The sequence below is a fragment of the Nyctereutes procyonoides genome, unplaced genomic scaffold, assembly GCF_905146905.1.
Source record: "Nyctereutes procyonoides isolate TBG_1078 unplaced genomic scaffold, NYPRO_anot_genome, whole genome shotgun sequence".
In the NCBI taxonomy this organism is placed as follows: domain Eukaryota; kingdom Metazoa; phylum Chordata; class Mammalia; order Carnivora; family Canidae; genus Nyctereutes; species Nyctereutes procyonoides.
The window spans coordinates 1,736,903-1,758,559 of NW_026575121.1; the positions used below are offsets into that span (position 1 = coordinate 1,736,903).

The window sequence follows — 21,657 nt, forward strand, 5'->3', positions numbered from 1 at the left end:
CTCCGACGTAGCATGTTGTAGTGGAAAGTAAAACATCCCAAATTTGGGAAGTAAGAGAACCTGTTTTAGCAAGTGACGGTGCTAAAGGGATTGAAAACCTTACGTGAGATATTTCATTTTCCAGAATACCAGTTTCCTTTGCAAAATGATGTATTTTGACTAAATGATCTCTAAAATCACATCAGGCTTTAAAATTCACTGTCTATGCATCTCTCTGTTAGACATCTCTTCCATGGGGTGCCTGCATGGCTCAGTTGGGTAAGCGTCTGCCTTTGGCTCAGGTCATGATCCCAGGTGCTGAGATTGAACACCACATTGGGCTCCCTGCTCAGTGGGGAGTCTGCTTCTCCCTCTGCCCCACACCTTGCCCGTGTTCTCTCTCTCTCTCTCTCTCTCTCTCTCTCTCTCGCTCACTCTCTGTCTCTCAAATAAATAAAATCTTAATCTTTTCCATTATGCTCCTATTTATATTGGGGATGGAGAAGAAATAGTTGGAAAGAATAAAACTGATTCCTGTTCAATAGAGATAAAGGATTTACAGTTTTTAGTGACCATTTTTTCAAGTTATTGAATACTTTTTAAAATGTTAATATCTGCACAGCATTCCAACATAAGGATATACCAAAATGTATTTATCCATTTATCCATGCCTTCATTCTAAAGATTTTTTTCCCCAGTTTCTGCAATGTTGTAAAGGATATTTTAGAACCTATATTTGTCTACTAGTACTCAAAATACTAGTACAAGCTTTCTCTTTTGTATTATTCCTTTTGTTCGAAAAAAAAATCCTTCTATCTACTCTTCTAAAAAAGAATTCCTTCTATCTACTCCAGCCTTTACATGGCTTTCTGTTAACATAAAAACTCCACTTTGGACAATGTTATAGAGCCTATCCTTTCTCCTTCCAAAAATAGTATCATCCCAGACTGAGGGCCATATTTCTGCAGCTCTCCTGCAGTAAAAGAGAAGTAAAGCCAATTCCATGCCTGCAATCAAGTCTGGGTAATGTATATTTTAGCTTTAACCAAAGTTGAAATCTGTAAGATTAAAGCCCCAACAGCAGACAGATAGGCAAAGGTTCATTTCTGTTAGCTATACCAAAAATGTGATTTAGTGTGTTAATTATGACAAAGATAACTACAAATTTTGGTGATTTTGCCATGATCCTGAACTTGCTATAATATTAGCTATTACTACATTGAAACATTAGAGTGTAAACATACAAGTAGGAGAAATAAAATTTAAGGTATAACTACTAAATTCAGTGAACAATTATATAATCTGCTACTTTTTTTGTAATATGATACGTTATTTCAGTAGATATCACCTTATGCATTAGCATTGGTACTTTTCCACCCATGAGTAAAGAAATCAGAAATTTAAAATTACCCTAAAAAATATTCTGAGTTAAAAACCCTTTCAACTTAGTAATTATTGTTTAGGGAAAAAATGGAACCTCTGTTGTGCCTCTTGGATTGCCTCCTTGGTGCAAATATCTTTTTTAAAAACTTAAGGACCTCTATAGAATCAATTTGGAATCCAGAGAACACTCACATTAACAATTATTTCTACCAATAGCTATTGACATTATATCAATTGTATCAAATGACATTATATCGACATTATAGTCATCAATAGGAGAATTTTAGTGACAGGATCTTTGAGGTCACATAGTCCAACTCTCATCTTACAGATGAGGAAAGTAAAGCCCGGAAAAGTTTTTATTAGTCATTAGCAGTAAGCTTGGAGTGGGCAGGGGCAGATGCGGGATCCTAACACTCTCTCTCAGCCTAATATATACCAGAGGGTATTAGGTTATAAGTACAGTACAGCACGTAGCTAACAGATGAACAAATCTAAGAAAGAGATCTGATTTGTATCCTTCGTATATATTTTCCCCTTAAGATTCTTGTTGGATGATCCATTCCACCTTAATCTGTTAGCACAGACACAAAATTATACAAATTAATGCTTGTGTGAAATAAAACCCAAGAGAGTAGCTGGAGTTAATTTGCCAGAACTACATTGTTGCATAGGCCCTGGGGTGAAGATTTCTGTATATCCATATGTATACATACCTGGAGCTTCTTAATCCTGCTTCAGGAAATGCCATTTACATACATTACAATGTAAATAGTGCCCAATGGAGCTGTGCATCATAGGGACACTGCAAATAAAAGTTTTGTGTATTAATTTAGGGTAGGCTAATTGCCATACCAGATCAACTCCAAAATATATAATGGCTCAAATTATATCTGCCATAGTAAGAAAGTTTCTTGCTAAAAATAAACAAGTAGTTCAGTACTCAGTTTCCAAGGTGTTCTAGGACCTCGGCTTTCAGTACCAAGCTTCCAAGATCTCCTGATGGGGTCTTGTCTGTTCCAGGCCATTAGAAGGGGAGTTTTTTTAGGAGACTCAAAAGTAGTGCATGTTATAACTGCCATTCTTATTCCATTGGCTCTAACTTGGTCACATGCCCACACCTGCCTACAAGGGAGGCTAGGAATAGTTTATCTGTGTGGACAACAAGAAATGAGAACATAGATTTGTAAGGCTAGCTAAGAGTCATTTGTTCACTTGGGTGCTCTTTCTCTCTCTACACACACACCCTGACACACAAACTCTGAAGTGGACACCAAAAAATACACTCACATGGTTATGCTTCAAATAGAAATAAACAGTGAAAGAAAGGGGCTTTTATTTAAGAAGTACATTCACCTCTACCCTTTCCTTCCTTCAGGTGGGACCCTAATTAACGCATGACAATAACCCAACTGGAAACTGAAATCTAAAAAGGAGGAAAAAAGGAAAATTTTTGCAACTATTACCCTTACGTGTGTGTGTGTGTGTGTGTGTGTGTGTGTGTGTGTGTGTGTGTGTATTTTAGGGGCACAAGACCACCAAGTTCCCCTTTTTAACTACATTATTAGTAAATAATGTTTGAAAAATATTCAACTTCTTAGACAACAAAAATAGCAATTCCACAAATGAAGGTGGCAGTAAGTATAGTGGGTTTTTTCCTTTGGATAAGTTGCCATTGTAATTCTCAAACTATTCTTAATCACTCACTTTTTAATAGAAGCACTGCATGGCCGCACTTCTGAAATCATAAACAGGAAGTGTGATATATAAATGTCAGTAAAACTAAAACTCAATTCTATGGTTTGATATTTTTCTTCTCCGCCATATTTTCATGTTAATATCTGATGTTGTATGTACTTAGAATGATGATATGAAGGCAAATAGTAATATTTCCTGACAAGTTTTCTTTGACAACCTAACACTTTGGGGCTTGGGGGAAATATGCAGAGCAACCTATAAGTCGTAGATTTCCACAGAGGAAGAAATGGGAATGATCCAGAAATTGCTATTAGTTTGGCATCCTTAGAAACTGCTTTTTCGTTTAGGTTGCCCAACTTTATTATAGCCAGAAGATAGTACATATGGACAAAGAAGCTAGAGAGTACAGGACTCTTCATCTATTTAAAAATCCATTATAGGAAATAGTCTTATACTTTGTATATTCTTATTCTGACACCTCAACAATTCCTTGAATGTGTTCTACTCCATTAATTCTTTCATGAGACAACTAAGGAGTACAGCAAAAATCAGGGTATTATCTCCGGTTCCTCTCTATGAAGAAATAAAGGATCTTTGTAGGATTGGTGATATTTTCTACATAACACTATTTCAGTTTCTTTGCTACATGAACATCTCTATGGAAATCTCTTTGTGTGAAGAGATTCAGTGCTCGTTTCAGCAGCACATACACTAAAACTGAAATAACACAGAGAACGTTGGCATGGCCCCTGCACAAGGATGACCTGAGATTCGTGAAGCATTCCGTAACAAAAAAAGAAAAGAGATTCAAATTGACCAGTCTAGAACTTTTACATTAACTATTTCTTTTTTTTTTTTTAATCTTTTTTTTTTTAATTTTTATTTATTTTATGATAGTCACACAGAGAGAGAGAAAGAGGCAGAGACATAGGCAGAGGGAGAAGCAGGCTCCATGCACCGGGAGCCTGACATGGGATTCGATCCGGGGTCTCCAGAATCACGCCCTGGGCCAAAGGCAGGCGCCAAACCGCTGCGCCACCCAGGGATCCCTACATTAACTATTTCTGGAGAAATGTACCAACATATAGATACTTCTGTAACTTTAAAATGTTTTTTCTTGGGATCCCTGTGTGGCGCAGCAGTTTGGCGCCTGCCTTTGGCCCAGGGCGCGATCCTGGAGACCCAGGATCGAATCCCACGTCGGGCTCCTGGTGCACGGAGCCTGCTTCTCCCTCTGCCTATGTCTCTGCCTCTCTCTCTCTCTCACTGTGTGACTATCATAAATAAATAAATAAAAATTTAAAAAAAAAAATAAAATAAAATAAAATAAAATGTTTTTTCTTTAGGCAACAGTTCCTTAATTTACTCTTAAACTAAGCACTGAAGAAAACGATTTTACTCAAAGTCACATAATATAAGAGTGAAATAGCAAAAAATAGTTCTATCTATGTATCCAAACTCCCTTTCAAGACAGATCCCAATATCCAGAGAATGTCTTAAAAGGAGGTAGCCTGCCCATCTGTTATCTAGCTTTCTACAGCACGTGAGGCACTGCTGAGCAGCATACACAATATATAAAATTTGAGGTATTCTATTTTTTATTTATATCCTTATAGATTTATTTTAGAGAGAGAGCAAGCGCAAACGGGGGTAGGGGGGTGGGTAGGGATAAAGGGACAGGGAGAGAATCTCCAGCAGATTCCCTGCTGAGCATGGAGCCTGATTTAGGGCTCAGTCCCACCCTGAGATCATGACCTGAGACAAAATCAAGAATTGGATGCTCAACCAACTGAGCCACCCAGGCGCTCCAAGAATTTGAGGTATTTTCATTGAAAATTGAGCATGTGAAAAAAGGATTTGGAAGTGTTTGCAAAGTAACATAGTAAGTATATTAATCAAATGCAAAGTATAAATAGTTGCTAATGGGAAGTGGAAAATGAACTGATTTAAAACTAGACTGATAATAGATGGTTTACTGGAATAGACAAATTTTATGTAGATTTATTTAAAGCAGTGATGGATTTTGATTGCCAGAGAGAAAAGATACCCATTGATCATTCACCAGATATTGAGTGCTCACTATGTGCCATGTGCTATACATTGTTCAAGGCACTAGAGATAAGGCAATACACAAAACTACTGCAGAGCAGAAATAGATATTTCATCTCTCAGGCATGATAATTTGATAGGAACAGAGAACACAAATATGAGCATACAGAAATGAAATAGAAAGGAAAAGAACTAGTAATGGGCTTATAGTAGAAGGCCTTAAATACTAGGATGTTTCTAAATGGAAGAAAGATGTTTGGGTGTGAATTGAACAATTGAACTCCTTTGGTCACTGCAGTCAGAATAGACAGCTTTTTTCCCCCTGTCGGTCAGCATAAACTTATAGTTACCAAGATAACACAAACAAAATAAATACTGCACACAGAAAAATTCCCATCTGAAGTGTATGGAAAGCAAAAAGAGAAAGAATGGGTAGCAAAAGTTGAATTTTATCTCTCCTTTTACCTCTAGTTCAATTTTAGGGATATAAGAACACATCTGTTTAATTCTACTTACTCAAGTGTGTAGATAAGTTACTGGGTTTAGTATTAGCCTGAAAAGATCCTCCAAGGTCGCATGTTCAATTTCTTAGTTTCAGCAGACAGAGCTACACTATGAATATTGAAAACAGAATTGTCAAGACAAAACAACAAATAATTTTTGAGCTCTTAGTTGCTTATCGGTGCCATACATATTCTAATCCATAGTCAACAAACATGCCAGACAGCATATTGAGCAGTCAAAGGGATAAGGAAAGAGTGGATCCCATAGTCTGAGCTCATAGTTATCAGTAGTATTACACTATCAGTCCTGCTACTGAACCACAAATCTAAATGGAGGCAATGTAGGATAGACGGGTAAATATTTTAGAGTAGAACAATTTGGGTTTAAGTCTTAACATTACTTATAAATTCTGTGATCTGGAAAAATTACTGCCTTTATGAATCACCGTTCTTTCGTTTTACAAACTGGAACTAAAACTGTGTAGCCTAATGGATGTCATAATGATCTATTAAAAGAAGAGACTTCCCAGGTTCAAATCTCAACTCCCTTACGCAGAAATTGTGTGACTCCTTTTCCTCATCTGTAAAATGAAAGTAGTAATAGTCCCTGTATCTCAAAGAGTTATGAGGATTTAACACCTTAATATATTTAAAGTGCATGTAACAGAGCTTGGCACATAGAAAATGATATATTTACATAAATTATAATTCTTATTTAAAGCACCTACCTAGTACTTGCCCCTTAGTATGTTTCTAATAAAAGTTAATTCCCTTTTATATTTCAGTTGAAATTATTTTCCTTTCCTTTAAGATTTTATTTTTCAGGAATCTCTCTACCCTATGTGGGGCTCAAACTTAAAACCCTGAGATCAAGAGTCAGCAGGCTCTACTGACTGAGCCAGCCAGGCACCCAGCCCTCCTTTATTTTCTAGATACATTTTTAAATGTAGCAAGCTAAGGTATGACTGATACTCAATAAATTGCATATACATAAGGTATACAATTGATAACTTTTAACATGTATAGAATTGATAAGTATATAACTGATAAATTTTAATATGCAAATCCCTGTGAAACAACTATCACCAGAATAAGACACTGAACATATCCATCAACCCTAAGAATTTCCCTGGCCTTTTTATAATCCCTCCCTTCTAGCACCTCTCTCCTCAGGCAACCACTGGTCTGTCTGCCCTTTGTCCCAATAGATTACTTTGCATTTTCTAGAAATTTATGTTTTCTTTCTTCACTCAGAACTTTGTTTTGAAATTAATCCACGCTGTTGCACATAACAATAGTTCATTACCTTTTATTGCTGAATAGTATTCCATTATATGAATATATCACAATTTATCCATTTATCTGTTGGTGGACATTTGGGTTGTTTCACATTGGAGACTTAAAAATAATGAATATTCATGTTCAGATCTCTGTAGGAATATATGCTGTCTTTTCTTGTGGAAATACCTAAAATGAAATGGATCATATATTGGTGTATGTTTGACTTTTCAAGAAACTGCCAAACTGCTTCCAAACCAATTACATCATTTTACATTCCTATTAGGAGTGTATCAAAGTTCTAATTCCTTCACATCCTTAACAACACTTTACATTTTAGCTGTTCTAGTAGATGTGTATACATTTTTTGTATATGGATAGCCACTTGTTCCATCATGGTTTTACTCTTATGTTTCCCTAAAGACTAATGAGGTTAATAAAGCTGAACATCTTTTCATGTGCTTATTTGCTATATGGCTTATCTTCTTGTGAAGTTACTATTCGAGTCTTTTGCCTATTTTTTGAGACTTCTGTTTTCTCATTATTGGGTTTTGAGGGTTACATTCTTTTTAAAAAAAAAAAATCTTCCTTTACTTATCTTTAAGTGATCTCTATACCCAATGTGGGGCTTAAACTTATGATCCCTGAGATCAAGAGTCATATATCCTACTGAGCTAGCCAGGCACCCAGGGAATATGTTACATTCTTTATACAAATCCTTTATTATATGCTTTGCAAATATTTCTCTCAGGCTGGAGCCTGTCTTCTTTAGCAGTGTATTTTAAAGAACAGAAGTTTGTAAAAACTTGATTAAGTCCAATTTTTCAATTTGTTCATTTATGGATTGTACTTTTGGTGTCACATCCAAGAAATCTTTGTCTCAGAGTCACAAAAATATTTTTACAAAAAAAATTTTTTTTTTACATTTTCTTCTAGAAGTTTAATAGTAATTTCAGGTTTTATGTTTAGGTCTATGATAAATTTTGAGTAAATTTTTGAACATGGTGTTAGATATGAATCAAATTCCTATTTTTATATATGGATATCCAATTTTTCCAAGCACAATGTGTTTAAAAAAAATTTTTTTTTCACTGAATTACCTTCGGACTTTGTAAAAAATCTGTTCTCCTTATGTAGGTAGTTCTGTGTCTGGACTCTGTATTGTTACATTAATCTATTTGTCTATTTTTACACTAATACCACTCTGTTTTGATTACTATAGATATTTAATAAGTCTTGAAATCAGGTAGTGTCAGCCCTCCAACTTTGTTCCTTTTATTGAAGTAAATTATTTTGGCTATTCTAGATCTTAGCATTTCTATAGAAGTTTAGAATCAGCTTGTCAGTTTCTTTTTTTTTTTTTTTTAACTTAGTGGGATTTTGATTTGGTTTGTGTTGAACAATTTAAGATCAATAGATCAATTTAAGGAGAGCTGACACACTCACAATATGAACCCACTGAGCCAGGTAAATCTCTCCCAACTATTTGTCTTTACTTCCTCTCAACAGTATTTGCTATTGTTAGTATACAGATCTTTTATGCCTTTTATCAGGTTTATTCCTAAACATTTCATATTTTTATGCTATTGTAAATGCTATATATTTTTTGCATTTTCATTTTCAGTTGTTTGTTGCAAGAATATAGAAATATAGAGGTCTTATAGCCTGCAATTTTGCTGCATTCTTCTATTAGTTCTTATATCCTGCAATTTTGCTGCATTCTTCTATTAGTTCTAGTAGCTTTTTGTAGATTCCAGCAGATGGAATAGATGGATAATTGTGTCAGTTTTATTTCTTCCTTTCTAATCTGAACGTATTTTTTTTTCTTGCCTGATTGCACTGGCAAACCTTTCAATGTTAAATAAAAGTGGTAAGAGCAGGGGCCCGTGGATGACTTGGTCAGTTGAGCGTCCAACTCTTGATTTCGGCTCAGATCATGATCTCAGGGTCATGGGACCCAGCCTCCTGCTCAGCATGGAGTCTCCTTGTGATTCTCTCTCCCTGTGCCCCTCGTCCCAATCAAGCTCTAAATAAATAAATGAATAAATAAAATCTTTTTTTAAAAAGGTGTAAAAGCAGACATCATGGTGGTGTTCATGATTTTAAGGGGCAAGCACGCAGTTTTTCACCAGTAGGTATGAGATTATCTGTAGGTTTTCTGTAGATGCACTTTATCTGGTTGAAGAAGTACCCTCCATTCCTAGTTTGCTGAGTTTTTAAATAGGAAATGAATATTGGATTTTATCAGATGTTTTTTCTCCATCTATTGAGATGATCAGTTTTTCTTTTTTAATTTGGTGAGTCACAATGATTTTTTATTTTTTCATTATTTTTTTAAAGATTTTTATTTATTCATGGGAGACACACAGAAAGAGAGAGCGAGGCAGAGACACAAGCAGAGGGAGAAGCAGGCTCCATGCAGGGAGCCCAATGTGGGACTTGATCCCGGGACTCCAGGATCACGCCCTGAGCCAAAGGCAGCCGTTAAACTGCTGAGCTACCCAAGCGTCCCACAATGATCAATTTTTTAAATGTTAAACCAATCCTGTATTCTTGGGATAAATACCACCCAAAAAATAATATATTTTTTATATATTGTTGGATTTGATTTGATAAAATTTGTCTAGAATTTTTTACATCTATGTTCATGAGGGAAATTGGCCTGAGTTATCTTTTCTTGTAATGTCTTTGTGTAGCTTGGGTATCAGGATAATGCTGGCCCCAAAGAACAAGCTTGGAAGTATTCCTTTCTCTTTACTTTTCTGAAGAGTTTGTGTATGATTGGTATTTTTTTTCTCTAAATGTTGGAAGGATTCACCAGTAAAGTCCTATGGAATAGAACTTTATGGGAATGTTTTAAACTAAAAATTCAATTTTTTGGAAATGGATTGTGACCAGATTATCTGTTTCTTCTTGAGTCAGGTTTGGTAGTTTGCCTCTTTCAGGGAATTTAGTCATTTGATCTAAGTTGTTAAATTTTTTGTCTAAAGTAGTTCATAATATTCCTATTATCCTTTCTTTTCCTCCAACCAGTCTGGCTAAAGGTTTATCAATTCTACTGATCTCAAACAACCAGATTTTGATTACATAGATATTCTCTCCTTTTTTTAAATTTTTATTTATTTATGATAGTCACAGAGAGAGAGAGAGAGAGAGAGAGAGAGAGAGAGAGAGGCAGAGACATAGGCAGAGGGAGAAGCAGGCTCCATGCACCGGGAGCCCGACGTGGGACTGGATCCCGAGTCTCCAGGATCGCGCCCTGGGCCAAAGGCAGACGCTAAACCGCTGCGCCACCCAGGGATCCCAGATATTCTCTCTTGTCTTGGTTTTCTATTTCATTGATTTCCACTTTGACCTTTATTATTTCACTTCTTTTGCTTGTGTTTAATTTGCTCTTCTTTTCTAGTTTTTTTTTTTTAAGATTTTATTTATCTATTTATGAGAGACAGAAAGAGAGAGAGAGGCAGAGACACAGGCAGAGGGAGAAGCAGGCTCCATGCACCGGGAGCCCAATATGGGATTCGATCCTGGGTTTCCAGGATCGCGCCCTGGGCCAAAGGCAGGCGCCAAACCGCTGCGCCACCCAGGGATCCCCCGTTTCGAATTTTTTAATGTAGGCATTTCATTTATATAAATTCTGATATAGTGTATTTTTATTTTCCCTCAGGTCAAAACAATTTTGAATTTCACTGTGAATTGCTTCTTTAATCAGTAGGTTATGTAGAAGCATGTGATTTTGTTTCCCAATATTCAGGGATATTCCAGTTAGCTTTCTGTTACTGATTTCTAATTTAATTCCACTGTGGTCAGAGGACATACTTTGCATGACTTAAATCCTCTAAAATGAATTGAGATGTATTTTATAGTAAAACAGATTGGCAAACCTTTTCTTTTTTTTTTTTAAGATTTTATTTTATTTATTCATGAGAGACACAGAGAGAGGCAGAGACACAGGCAGAGGGAGAAGCAGGCTCCATGCAGGGAGCCTGACATGGGACTCGATCCCAGGACTCCAGGATCATATCCCAGGTTGAAGGCGGCGCTAAACCGCTGAGCCACTGGGGCTGCCCCACAAACCTTTTCTACAAAGATTCAGACAGAAATATTTTAAGCTTTGTGAGTCACATACAGTTTCTCCTGTCACTTATTTTCTTTTCAGAAATCTTTCAAAATGCAAAACTATCCTTAGCTCATAGGCCATACAAAATCAGGCTAGAGTTGGCCCCACAGTCATAGTTTGCTAACAGCTGGCCAGGAATATGATCTCTGTGGGTAAATGTTTCATGTACTCTTTAAAGAGAATGTATATTCTGTTAGTGGAATATTCTAGAAAAGTCAATTTGGTAATAATGGTGGATAGTGTTGAGTTTACTATATCTTTGCTATATTTCAACTTGTCCTAGCAATTACTGAAGGGGAAGTACTGAAATCTCTGACTATAATTATAGATTTGTCTGTTTGTCCTTGCAGTCCTGTTAGATTTTGCTTTACATATTTGAACCTCTTTTTATTTGGGGCATAAACATTTATGATTGTTATATTTTCCTAATTAATGGACTCCTTTACTATTATAAAATGACCTTCTTTAACTAATACTCTTCACTATGAAATCTTACTTTGTTTCTACTACATTAATACCACCCCACCAGTTTCTCTTGACTAATATGAACATTAGCATGGTATAACTTTTTCCCTCCTTTTATTCTTAACAGTTTTATTTCTTCATATGTAAAGTGTGCTGAGTCTTGTTTTCTATCCAATCTGACAATCTCTACCCTTTGATTAGGATTTTTAGGTCATTTACATTTAATGTGGTTATTGATATAATTAGATTTAAATCTATCATCTTGCTATTTTTTATTTGTTCCATTTGTTCTGTATTCCATCTGTTCATTTTTTTTTCCGTTTTATGCCTTCTTTTGGATTGAGTACTTCTTCATTATTCCATTTTTTTCTCCTTTGTTGGCTTATTACCTATAATAGTTTTTTCATTATTCTACTAATTGCTTTAGGGTTCATAGTCTACATATTTATCACAGTCTACTTTCAAGTGAATTTATACCACTAGACGTATACTAAAAGAACCTTATCTTATTTCTGTTTTTCTACTCCTGGTCTTTTTTTTTATCTTTTTTTTTTTTTTAATTTTTATTTATTTATGATAGTCACACAGTGAGAGAGAGAGAGAGAGGCAGAGACACAGGCAGAGGGAGAAGCAGGCTCCATGCACCGGGAGCCCGACGTGGGACTCGATCCCGGGTCTCCAGGATCGCGCCCTGGGCCAAAGGCAAGCGCCAAACCGCTGCGCCACCCAGGGATCCCCTCTACTCCTGGTCTTAATGTTACTACTGACATATATTTATTAACACATGTTATAAACCCCATAATATATTGCTATTATTTTTGTTTAAACAGTTGGTTATCTTAAAAGAGAATTAAATGTAAAAATAACTTACATTTACCCATCTGATTACCTTTTCCAGTGTTCATCATTCCTTTGTGTAGGTCTCTATTTCTATCTGATATCATTTCCCTTCCATCTGAAAGAGTTTAACATTTCTTGTAGTGGAGTCTGTTAGTAATGATATTAAATTTTCATTCTGTGAATTTTTAGTCTTTGAAACACTCTCAGGTGTTTCAAAGTAAGTAATCATCAAATAATCTCCTTATCATACACTACTATAAATAGCGTGGGCTAAAGTGTAAAAGAGAAAACTAAAACGGATATATTGTACAACCATGAAATACCCTAAAACCTTGCTTCTAAAAGTACAGTTTGAGGCAAAGGAAACTCATAGTATGCCAGGATGCTAAAAGCTACTGAATAAACATGAGGCATCTTCTTAGATATCAATTTTACTACGGGACTTTGAAAAAATTTTTAAACATTATACTAAACGTAGACTATTATGGTATATAATATAACATTTCGTGTTAAATTTAAGATAAAACAAGAGACTAAAGGAAATTCTAGTTGGGGATCAAACTTCTAAGGCACTTTTTTTGCTTTTCTCTACTATTAACCACACTTTTGTGAAAAAGTTCAAGAAGCTGTGAACTTGATGATTAATCATGATTTATTGAAACCTCTCCTAAAATTGGATGCTGTCAACAAATGTAGGTTATTCATTGAAGTTTTTATTTAATTTGAATATGCATTTCTGAATTGACCACTATATCCTGTTATTCAGCTCATGAATCATTTCTTATTATGCTCATGAAAAGTACACTTAATTCCAAGTTTTTAAAATACCCATCATTATTCCTGTAAGAGACTTTTACTTACCAATTATCACTTTTGTGGCTATCAGCATGTTTACATCATTCAGTACCTGCAACACTGTTCAATTTTCTGATTCCAATCTAGGATAGAATAAGAATACACATATAAACAAGCCTATTAGAAATAAGCCTAAAACAAAGAACAGGCTGGCTATGAAGACCTTACTGGAAAATCTACTTCTAAGACTGCATCCTAAGGAAATAAAGCAAAAAAATTAACTATTAGATTGTCCCTTTTACAAACAGAGAAAAACATAAACATAATACCCTCAAATAAGAAATTGCCAAAATTATAGTACATCCTTATTCCATATGGAATACTTACTCAGCCATTAAAGGATATTATAGCTAAATATTCATTTCTAGGATGAACAACAAACAAGTATAAAAATTTGAAAACGGAGTTAACAGTTGTTATTTCTGGGTTAGGATTATTAATTTTTTTCTATATCTTGCTCATCTTGTTGCATATTCTTGAGTAGCAACTGCTTGTAGTAAGAAACACTCAGTTTCCAAAAACAGTAATTCAACATGAATAAATATTCAAAATGATGAGGTCATCATTTGTTTATCCATTAATCAACAAATATTTGCAGTATTAAATAAGACATAGTCCTTGCCCTCATGACTCTTAATTCGTGAGGGCAAAAAAAAAGGGCATAATCAATACTCTTGACTCCTTTTTTCCTGAATCCTCTCTCCCACTGTATTCTACAACACTGAGCTCTGTTGATGCTGTCTTCCATCCTATTTATTCTTAATTTTTTTTGCTGCCTTATCTTACCTTGCCCATTTACTAATTTGTTTCTCATTTCCTCACTATATTCAGTTTCCATAAGCAAGGACATCCAGGTCCCCCAAAATTTCAACTACTACCTATTTAGTGACATTCTCTTCCAGCCCCAACATTTCTCCTAAGCTTCAGAGGCACATGCTGAGCTCCCTACTGAACTTCTCTCTATGGATATCCCAGGGACAATCTTTGATATTTAATATGTCTTCAATGAGTTTCTCATCTCCTTCCCCTTCCCCAGTTTTTTATTCCATATCCTATACACACATACACATAAGCAAAAATCCCCCTTCCTCTATTTGCCTCTATCCTAGTTAACTATACCACTGTTATACTCTAGAGTCAAGCCAGGAACTAGGAAGTCATTCTAGATTCTCCCCGCCTCTATCTCAACCATTACTATCTATCCTAGTCCAAAATCTTATTCTTTCCCCTCATGACTGTAAAACCACATAAAACTACTTCCATTTACCTAATAATAATTATTGCGATAGTAATATATAATAATAGAGCACATTTTACATTTCCCTAGTATTCCAATTATGATATTGCAACTATGTTACCTTATTCGCAAACCACGAAGACTTATACAGAAGCAAAAATAGCTTCCACTATTCCCAGAGATCAGCAACCTTGTTTATACCCCTGTATCTAAGTTTTTATGACATAGCATTTGCTGCTTTACTATATGTTTACTTTTGAATAAAGTAAACATGGCAAAAGATGATCATAATAATTATTAAGCTGCTGATGGGATGAGCACTGGGTGTTATACTATATGCTGGCAAATTGAATTCAAATAAAATATTTTTTAAAAAGAAAAAAAACATAAATAAATCACGTTCCCCCCAAAATAATCATTAAGCTGCATGTTAAAAGTTCAATAATAGGATTTATATTAAGTTTATATAACAAAATATAATGTTATACTATGTTAGTTCACTAGTATTTCTTTAAAACACATACCTATACACATATACCACATTAGGAATTAGATAAACTAAAAAACTGAGTTTTTTCTATAAACTGAGCTTCCTTTCATTCCTATTCTATCGTCATTGACAGCACTCAACCTATCTATGCTTCCAAAATGATGAAAGTGAATGCACCCCCACAGCCATCCTTGCCTAGGAGGGTCAGAGGGTCCAACTGCTCCCCCAAGTCTTTTCTACTTTGTTCTCTGATGTCCGAAAGATGGAACCATCTATTCCACAAGATACACATTTTCCTGAAGAGGAAAAACAAAGTGTAGTATTTAGTAATAATAAAATGAATGAATTCAATAATACCAAAATACAAAAGACAAATACAGAGTTTTCCTTTGTCAATTGGGAAAGAGGAAAATGGTTTATTTTTAAGGAGCTTTCAGAAGCAATGCCTTCCAAATCATTCCTGATTTTTTTCAATATTCTTTAATGCAGATGTATTTTATAATTGGGTGGGGGGGAATGTTCAAAAGTGAGTCCATAAACCTAGTGTCAAGGGCATATAAAAGTATTTTTACATCAAGTGATTTACAAGAAGCTTTGAACCTTATCATAATTAACAACTGTATTACTAATTTTTTTATATCTAAAGGGTTAAACTTTAGGAACTTTCCATTTTTATATTCCTTTCCTTTCAAAGAAGATATGAGTATAAATAAAGGTAGATGAGAGAATCATTAGATTGTCATATGCCACAAGAATTTCTTGTCAAGGAAAAGTTTTGTATACACCATATTATATCAGCAGTTTTGCAGTTTATTAAAAATATTGCAGTTAAGTCACATGAGCTTTGGGTTGTTTTGACAATGGCATAAACATCTAATTGTTAAAGAAAACCCCATGCTTAGAAACTACATCCTCCAAAAAGGAGGGAAAATTAGTATGTGTGATACTTTGAACCACTTTTCTTTAAGAGTTTCCTTAAAAGTAGGTATATACCATCCTGGGTTTACTGGGTCAAAAGTTAACAGTATAGGGTCATCAAGTAAATTAAATGTTAACAGCAAAAATTAGAGGACTTAAATTAAAAACATAGGACTTAATCCTATGATGAAGAAAAGTGAGGAAAAAGTATTCCCACAAGAGCTGTAAACTGTTCACCTATTTAAAATAAATTACTTCTTCAGAACCACCTTAAAAAGTTAATTTGTTTTAAACACATAAACATTTCTTTGCCAAGAATGTGGTATATTTTTATTCTCATTTCCCTATAGATTTATGCTACATGAAAGAAATTTTTTTTTACATGTCACAGGGAACTCATCACAATTCTGAGTCATATCTCCTAGAGACCAGAGGGTCTCAATTTTACTTCTGTTTACCAAAAATAAGTAAGAAATGAATGATAATAGATTCCTGGTTTCCTGTCCTTCTCAACTTCCAAGACAAGGCTCACCCCAAGTTAAGAAGGTCTGTGAGTAGATCATGAGTTATAATTTTTCAAAGTTTTTACTCAATGTGAAGTTTATTTTATTAAAATCCTTCAATTTTCTTTTGATAAAGGATCAATAGATCCATTTCTATTATTTACCAATCCTTTTTATTATCTTAAACTGTTCCCCTGATATAGACATTTTAATGGCTAGAACAAAAAGTTAACTAAACTTGGTATATTTTGGACCATATATGGTATACAATTCACTGTTCTGGGTGTGTCAGTTTTTGAGAGGGGTGATGTTAAACTGGAGCATAATGAGAAGGAAGCCAAGATGGTGACGGGTTTAAAATCATAAACCAACCAAGGAAACTAAAGATATTTGGAGGGCAGGGGATTCAGTTGTCTTCAAGGTTGAAAATAATAGTGATATATTTTTTAGTTTATTTATCTTTTTAGTAATCTCTATGCCCAACATGTGGAATTCATGACCCTGAGATCAGAGTCTCATATACTCTTCCAACTGAGCCAGCCAGGTGCCCCAAGAGTGGTCATATTTAAAAGGTTACCACACATAGGTGAGAATGAATTAATTCTCAACAGCTGCAGGGGGCACTTTGACATATTTTAACTATTATGATTCTATAACTCCAATCCTATTATTTCAAAAACAATATCCCAAAACATTATATTTAATATTTCATCAAAAGGCAGCATGTTTACATGAATTTTTTGGAAAGTAGATAACTGAAGTAAGTGGGTTTATCCTTTTCCAGGTATCCTTATTGGTAAAGGGGGTGGGGAGAACTTATATTTATTCAGTAAATATTAACCACTATTAATTGTAAATGAATTTTAGGTCAGTCTCATAACCTGTGCTCAAGATATGGAAGCAAAACAATTCTGGACATGGGTGGGGTGGGGAGGAACCCTTATACTTCTATAACCTTAAATCAGAGTTGAAAATACTATGTATGAATCTGTTCTACTTCCATAATACCCATAATACTATTTTTTAATTGAAATAAACTGATCCTTGCCTAATTTTCTTAAACATTACAAGAACTTGAAACAGATCACTCCTATGCTATAAGGATATGCTTGATTTACTAAATCATTCTACATTTAATTTATATCTTCCTGGGGTTAAAACTATGACTTACTGGTAAAAACTGTCATCTCAAGCAAGTTGGGGTTACCATCGCAGGCAATGAAGTTAATTATCAGAGCCCCCCAAAAGAGGTGATCTTACCGATGTATATCACCCAGATTCAAACTATAGATAACTTAATTCTACCAACAACCACTAAGATTGTAGCTAACTCTCATCACTATTTAAAATAGCTCATTTTGCATATCTTTGGACACCTTAAGATCATCCATGATCATCCATTTGGATTCTCTATCTCTCTTAAGTTCTGTGACTATGGTCACAACACTAAAGTAATGCTAACAAGTGGGATCTAATTTTTTATGAAGAAGAGAAGCAAATGCTTTAAAAATAGATTTGTAAGACTTATATGAGCCATCAGTCCATCAGCACCCCCCAGTCTCTTAACAATGCCCTCAATTATTGATTTTAAAAAGTAATCCAATAGCAATGAGATAGATGGTGAAAACTTACAAATTTCTTTACTTTCACTTTCAGGTTTTGCTTTTTCAACTTTTCATAATTTTTTTTTGTATTTGTTTTCCCTCTTTTGTTTACTGTGTATTTGATAACTATTCTATTTTTCTTATAGACTTATCTCTTTGTACATCAAGGATATTAACCCATTATCTGCTTTATAAGTTAAAAATATTTTTCAGCTTTTCATGTCTTTAGTATATAGTGAATTATTTCCTGTGTATTTATTTTTGTGTAGGTACCAAACATTGTTCTCTGAGATTCTACATATCTTCACGACCTCATCCAATCCCATAAACTACCACCTGTAATTGGTCAACTAGTAAATCTATAGACAACATATAAACCAGACCTTTACCCTAAATTCCAGACTTCTAAATCAAAATCCAATCCTAATACCTAGCTATCTGTAAAGTGAGGATGGGAAGATACACTTGACTCACAGGCATCTAAAAATCAATACTTCATGTATCAAAATCCATCACCTCTGTTCTCTTTTCCTTATCTCAGGAAATGGCCCACAGCCATTCAGTTGCCCACACCAGAAACCTCAAAGGAGTCCTGTGACAGATCTCCTCCTCTCACTTCTCCATAAACAAAGCCTCCTAAACCTCCTCTTTAGGTCCTAACCTTCCAGCTTTTTCCATTCTTACTTACTCTGTTCTAGCCAGATGGGCATTGAATTTACCGGTCCTTCCTGCTCAGTATGTTAACTTACACTCTTCCTTTGCTTAGAATGTTCTTACCCTCTTTTTGGCCTAGTTAACTCCAAAGCCTCGGCATAACTGTCTCACCTTGGGAAGGCCTTACTTAAACTTCAAGTGTTAGGTCTCCATGGTGGTGTATGCTTTCACTGCATCTGTATTTTTGTTATAGCACTTAATCTCGGTTGTAATTTGTAAGACTATTAACTTAAACATTGTTTCTCTCACTAGACTGCACAAGGTGAGGAACTGTGACTATAATATTTTTAGTACCTTGCACGATACATGACACAGAGTAGGTGCTAATTATCTGGAAATACCTACATTTTGATACTGAATAAACAAATTCAGTCCCTTTTGTACTTAATGTCACCATTTCTACTTCTTTAGTTCAACTACTTTTTTATTGCTTGCCTGGATTCTACAATAGCATCTGAAGGACTCAACCACCGCTCTCACACTTTCGAATCTGTTTTCCAGTATCCTTGTTAAAGCGAGTTTCTAAAATATATATCTGATCATATTCCTCACTGGCTTGAGATTTTTCAATTGCATTTTATAAAGGTGACATGCAAGGCCCTTCATGGTTTAACCTCTATCCACTCGATCAGGCTAAACTTTCTCAACTCCTCCAAAGCCATGCAACAAATCAAACTACCTGAATTTTCTCGAACATGCAAGTTCTTCCTGATTTCTGTCTTCTTACACTCCAACAGTTATGATTAAAATGCTTTCTATGGCCTATTTCTACTCTCTTTCAGACTGGAATAACCCCAATCCTTTAAGGCTCCGTTGATGTATCCCTCAAGATACAGCTCTACTCCTGAAAAGCTTTCCTGAATCATTTATTTCTAACCTGGTTTACTCTTTGTCTATATTTATTTGTCATTTTTAGAGAATTTATCTAACTTCCATTAGACTTTCAGTTCCTTCCTATCAGGGACTGCATATTTTTCATCTTTATATATCCAACCCCAATGTGGACTTTGGTAAATGTTTGATTAAATCTGTGTGCCAAAACATATCAAGGAGGACATACCTACCTATGGGAACTGGTATTCCCACTTCTGGGAAGTCTTCCAATAAATAAGCAAATAAATAGGAAAATCAATCAGCAACAGTATATGCATAAAAAAATGTTCACATCAGAATTATTTATAAAGCAAAATGCTAGAAACAATCTAAATGTCCAGCAATAGAAGAATGTTAGAATCTGCTAAATGACAATGTAGCAGAGCAACTTAGAATGAAAATTATAAATGATATAGTAACTCACAGATGCTAATGACATGACATGTTAAGTGGAAAAAGACAAAGAAAACTGATTTCACACTGTGACCCTTTAAAATTATATGTATAGATATTGTCTAAAAGGGAACATGAAAATTGTATGAGTGGTTTATGTGAATTGTGATTTCGTTGCCTTTATTCAGAACTTTATAAATGGTTGCTACGGTATCTTCTCAATTATAATGAAGGTAATTTAAAAATAAACCGACATCAAAAAAAATAAAAATAAAAATAAATAAACTGACATCAATATACGTATGTACATAAGTGTATACACAGTCATATGTATGTACATTTTTGCTTGTGTATATATTTTGTATATATCCTGGTTCAGTCTTAGGAAAGATCCAAGCAGCAGAGACACCTCATTAGTATGAGCATACCTAGCATTGGTCTCTATGTATGTACATTTTTGCTTGTGTATATATTTTGTATATATGTATATATTTCCTGGTTCAGTCTTATGAAAGATCCAAGCAGCAGAGACACCTCATTAGTATGAGCATTGGTCTCTAATACTATTCTGAACTAACAGGAAACAGGGCTCCTTACAGAAAAGGCTAATTCCAGGGTTGGGGTGGAATAAAAATAAGATAAACATGGAACATCTTATTATACCAGAAAGTAAGAAAGTGCTCAAAAAAAAAAAAAAAAAGATGTAGGCATATCATAAAGGCATAGTACCCATACTAAAGGTGCTCCTATTACCTTAATCTGGATACAGACTTAGATATTTAGAGGTGAAAGGTCATGATATAACTAAACTTACCTTCAAGTGAGTCATAAAAAACCTGACCCCAGACTGGCTCCTATACTGGAGGGGGAAATGCTCCAAGGTCAAGCTACAAAATTGGAACATGGTGGTAGATTGAAGTATTATTTCAATATAAATTTGTGAATTGATAGGAAATACACTCAAGTATTCATGGGTGGCAGGCCAAGATGTATATAACTTAACTTCAAATGGTTCAGAAAAAAGTTATAAGTTTACATGTATGTGGTGAGAGAGAGAGACCCTGCACAAGAGCAAGCAAATGATAAGGATGCTCTTTGACCTATTTTTATTTTTGTAACTTTCTGTAAATTTTAAATTATTTCCTTTCTTAAAAGATTTATTTATTTGAGGAGAGGGAGGGGCAAAGGGAAAGAATCTCAAGTAGACTCCTCCCTGGCTCCCAGGACCCAAGAGATCATGACCTGAGCCAGAATCATAAATGGTACTCTTAACTGGCTGAGCCACCAGAGTGACCCAATTTTAGATTAATTCTAAGTAAAAAGATTTTTAAAAAATTAAGTCCACTTTAGAGAAACAAGGCCAACAGGAAAATAAAAGTTACTTTAAAACCCATCTAAGGGCAGCCCAGGTAGCTCAGTGGTTTAACGCTGCCTTCAGCCTAGGGTGTGATCCTGGAGACCCGGGATCGAGTCCCACATCTGGCTCCCTGCATGGAGCCTGCTTCTCCCTCTGCCTGTGTCTCTGCCTCTCTCTCTCTCTCTGTCTCTCATGAATAAATAAATCTTTAAAAAAAAATCTAAAAGGGGCATCTGGGTGGCTCAGTAGGTTAAGCATCTGCCTTTAGCTCACGTCATGGAGCCCTGTATCAGGCTTCCTGTTCACAGGTGAGTCTGCTCCTCCTTCTCCCTCTCCCTCCTGCTCTCTCGTGCTCTCTCTCTCTCTCTCTCAAATAAATAAAATCTGTAAAAAAAAAA

The 21,657-nt window shown here is 35.0% G+C and overlaps 2 long non-coding RNA genes and 1 other non-coding gene across 8 annotated transcripts in view; 2 read left to right on the forward strand and 1 right to left on the reverse strand.

Moving 5' to 3' along the window:
- The window catches only part of LOC129516525 (uncharacterized), a 115,890-nt gene that overhangs the window by 14,118 nt on the left and 80,115 nt on the right, over positions 1 to 21,657 (forward strand). The gene's annotated exons all lie outside the window — the stretch shown is intronic.
- The window catches only part of LOC129516526 (uncharacterized), a 34,671-nt gene that overhangs the window by 9,781 nt on the left and 3,233 nt on the right, over positions 1 to 21,657 (reverse strand). For 3 of the 6 annotated variants that reach the window (XR_008665780.1, XR_008665779.1, XR_008665778.1), the window contains 5 exons: positions 13,177 to 13,253; positions 12,365 to 12,462; positions 6,919 to 7,079; positions 5,626 to 5,721; positions 2,079 to 2,167 (listed from right to left, as the gene is read on the reverse strand). This is a non-coding gene — a long non-coding RNA (uncharacterized LOC129516526). Of the gene's footprint in view, positions 1 to 2,078; positions 2,168 to 5,625; positions 5,722 to 6,918; positions 7,080 to 12,346; positions 12,463 to 13,176; positions 13,254 to 21,657 lie in introns of all 6 variants that reach the window. The other 3 variants (XR_008665783.1, XR_008665782.1, XR_008665781.1) reach the window with 3 other exon arrangements.
- Positions 3,748 to 3,853, forward strand: LOC129516724 (U6 spliceosomal RNA). The gene has a single exon (XR_008665853.1). It is a non-coding gene; the product is annotated as a U6 spliceosomal RNA (small nuclear RNA).